Source organism: Glycine soja, chromosome 7, assembly GCF_004193775.1.
Source record: "Glycine soja cultivar W05 chromosome 7, ASM419377v2, whole genome shotgun sequence".
NCBI lineage: Eukaryota > Viridiplantae > Streptophyta > Magnoliopsida > Fabales > Fabaceae > Glycine > Glycine soja.
Window position 1 is genome coordinate 10,473,262 of NC_041008.1, and position 8,963 is coordinate 10,482,224.

Genomic DNA, 8,963 nt, shown 5'->3' on the forward strand with positions numbered 1-8,963 from the left:
ACATACTCAAAAGAAAACTTTGGTGTTGAGTGAGTATACTCAATTTGAATAAAATTGTATTTCAAAAAAATTATTGTAGTCTCAAATATAAAATTAGAAAAAATTAACTTGTTATCTCATTGAAAAAAAAGTAGATAGTACACGTGTGTCCGTAAAAAAAAATAGTACATGTGTAAAAAGTTTTTACAAGATTAACTACTTAAAAATTGCAATATGATAAATGATTTTGTTAATTTTTACACTAAATACCTAAAAATCATCCTTGTATATCATGGTTTCTAATTAGTTGCAGATATAAATTTTTTTTACGATATGAGTACATAAAAACTAAACTGAAGAAAAAAAGCTTAATTTCTAGCTTATTCATTAAGAGAAAAGTTATCTCTAAGTACATGAATTAACTTAGTGTAGATTTTTTAAGGCATAATCAGTGGTCTTCAATTCAAATTTTAAATATATAATTATGTTAAACATTAAAAAAAACTTTGATTTTATAATAATTACATTCAGCTCAAACAAAATCTACACTAAGTTAATTCATAAAAAAACTACACAGCTTAATTAAAAAAACTTTGATTTTATAATAAAAAACTTTGATTTTATAATAATTACATTCAGCTCAAACTATAGATTTTTTCGTGGATGCTTAAAATTGACACAGGGGTAGATATACGGATTTAGTTGCATATGTTCTTACTTAACCTAATTTTAATTAAGCTGGGTGTTCTATAAATAAACGTTAAAATAAAAAAAGTTGACTATTAGGACTTTATGCTTACGTATCCCCTTCAGTTATCTTTGAATATTCAAGAGCTAGAGAGTTTTGTGTTACAACTTTCTCTTCGAACAATAATTATGATTAGTGAATTGCATTTATTAAGGTTGAATTCTCATGTTGACTATATGCTCCTCAATCTAATGTTTTTCATGTGTTAGTCTAATTCACTATGTATAATCACTTCTGCGTAGGAAATTAATCTTGTTTGCGACATTGAAGAAGCAGTTCTTCCATGTGCTTTCATAATCGAATATATGATTTAGATTAATGCAGAGACTCATTAACTTCTTAATTCACTTGAAGTATTCATCCTGGTAGTATCTAATGCTTGATGTTGGGAACATGAATTGGACCTCTCTAATATTCAAAGTAGACAAAATTGTAACTAATTTACACAATCTTTAATGTTTTTTCTAGGTTGATGTCGACGAGTATCTCACAAGAAGAAAAATCCTTTTCTATAATTCTTAAGAATTGTCATAGGGTAATCGTCAAAAAATTAAAAAATAAAATAAAAGGTATTTTATATATATAGGAAAATAATAAAAAGCATTTAATAAAAGAAAATTGTACTTAATATTTTAGAAAACTTAAATAACTATTTTTTATTTAATACTTTTATTTTCAAATTCATAGAAATTTATATACCCATTGTAGCATATGTATGCCTTAATATTTGGATTTGGTTCATCTAAAATGTGGAAAATACACATAAAATGATAACCATTAATTAAAAATTATCAACTATTGGGATCTTTAGCTCCAGGCTCCAACGGATACACCTTTTCACTTTTAAATTGTACAAGAGGAGCAGAAAACAAACAAAACAAAAAAAGAAATCATTCAAAGATTACTAGAGCTGAAAACATGATTGATGAAAACTATTGATAAGAAGAACGTTAATTTTTTATTTAAAGCATCCTAATATTCTTCTTATTTTAGAATTAAAGCATCCTGATATAACCAACCAAGGTCCAATATAATTATTAAGTATATTGCTAGATGTTCGATTTTCTAATCATATGGATGAAGAAGATTTTATTAAAAGAGGTAAAATTCAAAATAAAATAAAGGTTCAATCCTAAAAAAAAATCTTGCATAACCCATTAACCTGTCTTTACATTTATTTTATCTATTAAGTGCCTACGTAACTCACTAACTCTTTTATTATTATTAATACTCACTAACTCTAAACAATGATAAATTAAATGAAAAACTCCAAATATTTAAGAAATTAAATGAAAATATTATGATATTTGGAGGGATAAAAACAAATAAATAATATTCTATGAACAAAATCAACTAATATGTGAAATGAAAATATTTTAAGAAAAATATATTATATTCAGTAAAAAAAAGAAAATTATATTATAATTTCATAAAATAAAATAAAAATTTTAATCAGAAGAATTAAAAAAATACATAATTTAGACTAAAACAAGTTATAAATTAAACTGCTACAAACTACCAATTTTATTTAAAAGAAAGAAACCCAACTAAAACAACAAAGGAAATTAGAAGTAGTGGCAGAAAGAGACGGAAACCAAATTTTTTTGCCAAACCGATAAGCAAAAGATAAAAGATGTATTTACATTTAGTATTTAACAATCGGGATACTTATTAAAAAATGACATTTCAGAGAAGAATAGAGAAATTTTACTTATGAGACTCATTCTAACAACAGCAAATGATATATATTTGCTTAATTCGAGATCTTGCTTTTTTTAAATAAAGATCCTATCTGTCTCAATTTATATAATAAAATACAACGTAGTGGCCATGAGTCAATGAGTTCTTGAAATGATCAAGGGTTTAGTTAGTCTTTTCACATTTTGAATTTTGTGGTCTGTGTAGGTTACAAGACGTAAGTCTCATATCATTGCTAAACCCTCCTCCACTTTAATGTCGCACTACTTAATTAGCACACGCAAGTAGAAATTCTAATTGTTTTTTTTTTTTCATTTAACCCATATGGTTTAATTGCCTGGTATATAATCTAATCTAATTTAAAAAAAGTATCAAATTGTTAACACATGATGATTCATGAAAGTTTGATAGCAATATTAGGTAATTTTATCATTGGCAACAAATGAACGGTGGTTGTAATAGTCTGATTAAGCAATCTGGAAATGCATCGTGGACCCATTGACCTGATCATGTGTGAAGGGACACCGAGACACATAGAGACGGAGAAAGAGGGCCTAAAGGGTTGTTTGTTTGCATCCACATATTTGTCATTGTAAGCCCTATAATTTCAAATTCCTTTGTAAGTTTCTTAATTCCTTTTCATCCTTCCAAATATTCCTTTCTAATCCCCCAACAACTTGTCTAGCATTAATTTCTGCGTTTTCTTCTGTCATCCTCCCAACAACACGACCTTTCACACCCAAGGATTTTCAAAATAATGCCTATAGTACAAGTCAAGACCAATAATGTCATATATATCATTTATTGACTTTCATAATATTTTTTTAAAATAAATATTAATTAATTTCATACTTTATATATATATATGGGGGGGGGGGGGGGGGATATTAGACACTAAAAATACATCTATGACAAAATAAATAAATAGAACAGTACTATTCAACATTTTTGATATTTTTTCACTTTTTTTTATCAAAATAAACTCATGATATTTTTTTCACTTTTTTTTATCAAAATAAACTCATTTCATTTCTGTAGTAATAGAAATCTCAATACAGGGTGGAATGTACTCGAAGGTTTGATGATTAACATATAAATTGTTAAATAAATACGCTGTCCTTGCTTACAAATGAACAACATAGTTTGTTTATCTCCTAAAGAAACTTAACCCAAAGTTTGTACAACTATTAAGACTATGCCCACAGGCCAAGAGAATTGCTCCCAAGTCATCATGCTGTTAAGAATTTCTGCTAATTCTATCTACCATTACCTGACAGTTCCTCTCAAAAGACTTTGTCGTGAAACCCATTTCTCCCACCCATCAAACAGCCTCCAAAAGGTCCAATGCCTCTGCTTTAACAACTTGAATATTACCCACAGCCCAAATAGTTTTTGCTATAACAAACTCACCTTTGTCATTTCTGACACAGATACCAATACCATATTTATCTTGGTTTGTGTGAACAATTGCATCAATGTTGCACTTCAACATCCCAAAAGTTGGCTTCTGGGTTTTCTACTAAGTACAATTACGAGTTTTTTTAGCTGTAATAATTTAAATATATGCTATTGGAATTAGAATTACTGCAGCTTCTCGGGTCCTTGCAGTGGATTCTTCTTCTTAGCTTAACAGTTTTTCACTCTACATGAAACAACAACAACTGAGATATTGTGACCTTCGCAAACCATATTGTTTCTCCTCCACCAAAGAGACCACAACATCTCAATAAAATCACACATTTTACTTTGCCTCCAAGTTTGATAAACAAGCAAAGAACAGATCAGAAAAGTTGTCGACTTTATCCACCAAAGTTTTGATATCATCCCACAACCCCGCTGCTATCAATAGGCCGTCTTCACTCGGTTCCAACCAACAAAACAATGTCACTCGTTTTCTATGATAGTACCACATAAAACATGTAGACATGGGCACGACACACCCCTTGCTTATAGTCTTTGTCTTGTCGTGAGGCACCCCTTAGTAGCTCTCCAAGAAAAAACCCGAATCTTGTTAGGGACCTTCAGTCTCCAAATAGCGTTACAATTTCCAAGAACATGATGTTGGTCTACATTTGTAATTAGAGTGCTCCATAATGAAAAATTATGCAGATTTAACATAGAAAAGACTTTGTGTTGTTTAAAATATCAAGTCAAAAGATAAGATGTATTTAATATATAGTGGGAATTAAATTTTTATTATTAAAATTTAAGTTGTTTAAATGCAAGTGAAAGATTATATTTTATTAGATGAAGTTTATTTGAATGAATGATATTTTTGTTTCAACATCTAAGAAAACATATTTGTTATAGTTGGTGACAATCTTTACTATAAATAGAGAAGAAAACTAGTGAAAAAGAATTACATGAAAAAAGTGTGTGAAAAGAAAGATTGTAAAATAAAATCAATTTGTTGAGGGAAAAATTGTATTTATATAGAAATATTATCATTTCTTATAACTATTGAATAGGATAATGTAAAATGATACATAATTTAGAGTGAATTATAATTTTATAATTTTTATTATATTCTCACTATCTTTTATAAGTGTGAATAATTTTGTTTGAAGAAACGTTGATTATCCAACAATCTCTACTTAACTTACACATCAACATGTCCTCTCGTATATTCCTACAAATTTCAATCCTCAATATTTCCTAACACATCAAATCATTTAGCAATTGAGCACTCCACCAACTTCTATCATTCTCAATAAAAGATAGATCAGGATACATTAAACTTAACATGACTTTACCATGGATATATGTTTAAAATTCTAGCACACACAAACATAACAAGATATATTAAAAAAAGATAAAGATTAATTTATTCTAAGAATAACTTTAAAATAGTTATATAGTTCTCATCCTTATTATTAATTTTCTTAAAATTTAATGATTAAAATTAATTACTATTACAACAATTATATTTTAAGAAAATAAATGTTAAAAAAAAAAACTCTAAAAGAGTTACTCTTATTCCTTAAAAAGAATTACAACCATATTGTGCTGTCAAATTCGCGTTGGACCCAATGTTCAAACTTTTCACCTCCTAAATTGCTGCTCTTTTTTTGTAATGCATGTTAAACACTTGAAAAATGAAACGCCCTTAATTTGTTGCATTTTTAGATATACCTCTGACCTACAGAAATTGTGCAACGTAACTGTGCTCATTATAAACTTGGGGAGACTTATGCTTTAATTCTATTAAATGAAACAACCAGTGGTTAGGCCGTACTTCAATTTGACATTATCCATCCATTCCTTTGGATTAAACTAGAGCTAGCTACTTGACCTACTTTAGCTCAAACTAAAGTGGGTATTTGCACTAAACTTTAGCTAATTATAGTGCTTAGTATATAAATACCCAAATCATTCGTTAATATAACGCGAGTTTTACCAGGTGTGGCATAAGTGATAAATAACTTAAATTCTTTAAACATTTGTTAAGAATTTGATCATTAAATATATGAATAGAGCACACATATGGGACATGAGTACTCGACTATTACTCTATTTTCTTGAATTATTTAGTTTCTTGATTTCCGATTATGGAGATATCTAATTTTAATAAAAAAAAATATTTTGTGAAATATAGAATGTAAACGGACTCATTTAACTTGTAATTATACTTGATAGTGTAAAAATTAAACTTTTCATTATGAGTACATATCTTTTCTTTCTTAAAAATTAATTATAAAAAAATTAATTAATTATGAGAATGTGTTGTAATTAAGTGTAGCATTACTCAATTACTCTATTCCCAGGGGAAACACTCTAGTCCAATACATCACTTCTGTTTTTCTGGGTTCAATCCTGTTTCGTGCTGTTAATATACAGCCATGGAGAGAGGGGCCAGACGAGGAGAGGGTGCAAATTCCAAAGCAATAACATGAAGAAGAGAGTGTAGTGAGTGAGAATTGATTTTGCAATCAATTGCACTATGATTGAAGACTAGAAAAAGATAAAGAGAAAAAAGCAATTCTTTTTTCCAACATCCTTTTGACACCAATAGAAAAAAAAAGGGTCTAGTAGGGCAGGGCCTGGATTGGAACTAATCTTCACCTTTATCAATGAAAATAACTGGTGCGTTTTGCTTTGTCCTCTCTATACATCAAACATTTGAGATTTTTAATTAGTTTCCTTTTTATTTATTTATTTTATCTCCTTTTCTTTCTTTTTTTCATTCCTTTTTTTACTTTTATGGTTCCATATATAATTTAGCTTAGCAACTGGATGGAGGCTACAAGCTAGGGACCTCTGCCCATGGATGCATGGGTCAGAATTGTTGGAGAGAGAAATTAAAGAAAGAGTGTATGTGTTATAATATAAGGATATTTGTAGGATGGATAGGAATAAATTTATCTTTGTTGTTATTTGATCTAAAACTTCTATATATATGTGATCATTTATTTGATTTGAACTTGACTTTATTAACTTGTCTCTAAATATAGTATTCTTTCATAAATTTGTTTGTTTTTTATAATTTTATTTCAATTATCTCTTGCATTAAATATTTTTTACTAAAATTATCTTAAATACTTTACATATTTTTTAGTCAATAAAAACAAATATTATAAATTAATGAGATAAACTCTCTCACTTTCTATGAAAATTGGGAAAAATATATGACTATCCGCAAATCGATAAGGTAAACTATATAACTATTATATTCTCTCCACACAATTAAGTAAAGTAATTAAATAAAAAAAGTGCGAAAGAAATCTCAATAATTTGATGGATGATTTAAAAAAAAAAGATAAATGGTTAACCAAGTTAATCTCACTAGCTAAATTAAAAAGCTTTCTTAATTCTTATGAATTAATTAAAATAATCCAATATATAAAAATAAAAATAGTATAATAATACTGAGATATGGCTAACTTAAGTTATTAATATAATATATTAATCTTAAAAATTATATATAAATAAATGGTAGAATTAAAAATTATAAATAAAATGATTATATATTTTATAACATGTATTTTAAAATCAAAACATTAATATAAATATAATAGCATGCTATATAAAATATATTTATTAATTCCATAGTTTTATTTATTATATAATTATTAAAAAAATATATAATTTTTCAAGAATATATATCATTGTATTAGATTAAAATGATTCAAAATATAATTTGAATTCGTCTTTCAATTTATAGCATCTAATTTCTAAAAATTAAATACGCTAAATTTTAATTTTGAATGGAATTAATAGGATTAGACAAACTATATATAAAGGACCGTTCCTAAAGTGTGTTTACAAGTCGGTTGTCACTCAGCTTTCACATCTCTGGAATTACAAGGATTGGATGCAGACATTGGCATTGCATGGCTTCAATTGTATATTATATATATATAAGCTAACCCCAAAATTATTCTTTACTTTATAACATGCATATACCCCTTTTCATTTTATCAATTATTAAATGATATTCATTAATTTGGCGGTGCGTTCAAATTTAAGTTTTTTTTAAAAAAATGAAATTGAAAAGAGTATCATCTTTGGGAGAACCAAAAGAATAATACTAAGTGCAGGTTAAACCTGGTATATTTGGCAAAATCTTTTTCTTAGCCTTTTTCTTTCAAAAAATTTAATATGCTTCACAGAATTATATATCAAAAGATAAAAAAAAAACAGGTTTTTTGCGAGAAATATTTTTTTTTCTCATAAGTAAAATTTTGAAAGCTATGATTTAATATTATAATATACTATATATATATTATTTATATAATTAGTTATTATATTAAGTGTTTGTAAATATATAACCAATAATCTTTTTATAATTAATCCAAAACCACGCACTAATAATTGGATATATATATATATATATATATATATATATATATATATATATATATATATATATATATATATATATTTTATAGTTCATTATAAATATAATTTCATCCTAATCTGGTGGATCTTGATCTTTCTGTTCATGTAGAAATGTTTGCTGTTATTATTGTTGCCAACTTTAATGAAGAAATGGATTGTTATAAAGTTCGGGAAAGATCAACAACTTAACCTAATTTTTCTGAGAATGAGTGTTGCAGGTAACTATGACATCTATCCCCAAAAGTAAAAATATTACTTAAAGAATTTGTGGGGTTAATGCAAAGCACTGTCAAACAACTGAAGTTAAGTCCCTTATTATGCTTTTTTTTTTAGATGAAGTCTCTTATTAAGATACTAATGAATTTATTGACCACCTTAAAATCTTCATGTACTGTGCATGAGCGCATCATTTAAATGATAAATATTGAAACAAAACATAAGTCCTTGGGAAATTAACTGTTGTGGATGAGAATTTTTTAGTATAATTTATTTCCAATTCATACAAACTAAATATGATTTTTTCCAAATGAGCTATATGTTATGAATTGCACCATATGTTGGTTTAAGAGGAAACATGACTTGGAAATCAAGGAGGTCATATATTATTTTTCTTTCCTTCCTCAAATATACCAAGCGATGGATATATGAGATGAAATAAAGCCTAATTTTCATCCCCTTTCGATTGTCCTGTGCAGTTTTC